This window comes from Montipora foliosa, chromosome 13 (assembly GCF_036669935.1).
Source record: "Montipora foliosa isolate CH-2021 chromosome 13, ASM3666993v2, whole genome shotgun sequence".
Lineage (NCBI taxonomy): Eukaryota > Metazoa > Cnidaria > Anthozoa > Scleractinia > Acroporidae > Montipora > Montipora foliosa.
In genome coordinates this window covers 8862999-8865189 of record NC_090881.1, presented here as the reverse complement: position 1 = coordinate 8865189, position 2191 = coordinate 8862999, and the positions used below count along the sequence as shown (strand labels likewise).

Below are 2191 nucleotides of genomic sequence, written 5' to 3'. Positions count from 1 at the left end.
ATGTTCGAGACTGGGAAGGCTGGCCAAGCAGCAAGAGAGATAAAGAGATATAAGATAGATATTTTGGGTATTAGCGAATGCAGGTGGAGAGGAAGCGGAAAATCCAAGCTTAATACAGGAGAGGTAATAATCTACAGTGGCGAAGAAAATATACACCAAGGAGGTGTAGCAATTATGATGTCACAACAGGCAGCCAGATGTCTTATGGAGTGGACACCAGAAAGTAGCCGAATTATCAGAGCAAGGTTTTATTCAAAGTATAGGAAACTGACGTTGATACATGCATACTCCCCGACCAACGATGCGAGTATAGAGAGCAAAGACGATTTCTACGAACAACTAGGGGGTACGGTGCAGAAGTGAAACAGAAATGACACCCTGCTTATTACTGGAGACCTAAATGCTAAAGTAGGAAAAGGAACACCAGAAGAAAGAGAGGTACTGGGACAACACGTTACAGGAGACAGGAACGAGAATGGCGAAAGGCTCTGTGAGTTCTGCGAGATGAATGGTTTAGTCATCACAGGAACAATTTTCCCCAATAAAGAAATTCATAAAGCAACATGGACATCACCAAATGGCAGAACCAAGAACCAGATAGACCACACAATGATTGCAAAGGAATATAGATCGTCAGTTATGGATACTGTAGTCAGGAGAGGTGCAGATGTGTGAAGCGACCACTACCTAGTGGAGACTCAAGCTGAAGTTGAAAAGAAACCCAAGGGAAATGAAAAGTCGAACAAGGTTGGATACGCAGAAACTAGCAGACGAAGAGATGCTTGTCAAATACAACATTGAGGTCAGAAACAGATTTCAAACCCTGACAGAGTTGGATGAAGAAAATGCCGACCACATGAACAACAGGATGGAGAGTATATATGTTGGTGCAGCTAAATATGTACTAGGCATAGCTAAGAGAACCAGCAAACCTTGGTTGCGCGACGGGACGTGGAAGAAACTAGAGGAAAGGAGGCAACTAAAGTTGAAGTTAGAAAGTACACGTTCAGAAAGAGTCAAGAAAAGAATAAAAGAAGAGTACAAAGGAAAAGACCAAGAAGTTAAACGAAGTGCTCGTGAAGATAAGAGGTATTGGATGAATCAGATGGCAGATATTGCTGAAAGAGCAGTAGAAAACGGGAGAGCAGGGGAACTACATCGTATAGTGAAGAAGAAGTGAGAAGAAAAGAACAAGTACAGTAGTCAATGATAAAAATGGAAAACCAACAAACGAACAGAGTGAAAGACTGAAGATCTGGAAAGAACACTTTGACACAGTACTAAACAAAGAACCACCTGTCAGGCCTATAGAGCCACATGAAATTGAAACAAGGCAAAATGACAGAGAGTTCGACATCGGAGCATTCCAACCAACAGAGGTGAAAAATGCTATAAAATCAACGAAAAGTGGGAAAGCAGCTGGTCATGATAGCGTAGGTGTAGAGCTTCTAAAGACAGATTTGGAAGAGAGAGCAAAGGAGTTGACAAAGTTGTTCAACAAAGTGAAAGAAGAGGGTGTAGCACCAAAAAGCTGGAGCAAAGGACTAATAATAAAGGTACCCAAGAATGGTAACTTACGTGAGTGTACGAACTGGAGGGTTATCACACTTTTACCAGTCATAAGTAAGATCTTTGGCAGAGTGTTGATAAGTAGAATTAAAAAAGGAGTTGACAACATCTTGAGGAAGGAGCAAGCAGTGTTCCGAGAGAACAGAAGTGCCATCGAACAGATTTTTACTCTCAGGAATATACTGGAGCAAGTCAATGAATGGAATGCCACTCTGTACACACATTTCATAGACTTTGAGAAAGCATTTGATTCTATACATCGCGAAAGTCTATGGAACATCATGTCAATATATGGAATCCCAGAAGAGCTTATCTGTCTGATAAAAGCAATGTACAGCAACTTTGAATGCGCAGTCGTGGAAGAAGGTGAAACAACAGAATGGTTTCAAGTTCAGTCTGGAGTAAAACAAGGGTGCACCATGTCAGGTTTTCTTTTCTTACTATCAATTGACTAGGTCATGAACAGAACTACAGAGGGTAGGAGAACTGGCATACGATGGAAGCTCACCTCGGTCTTAGAAGATCTTGACTTTGCAGACGACATTGCCTTATTGTCATCTAGATGTGTTGACATAGAAGATAAGACCAGTAGGGAGAACGAGTGATGAGATCAGACGCCGAA

The 2191-nt window shown here is 41.6% G+C and overlaps 1 pseudogene; it reads left to right on the top strand.

Moving 5' to 3' along the window:
• The window catches only part of LOC137983594 (craniofacial development protein 2-like), a 2424-nt pseudogene continuing 233 nt past the window's right edge, over positions 1–2191 (top strand).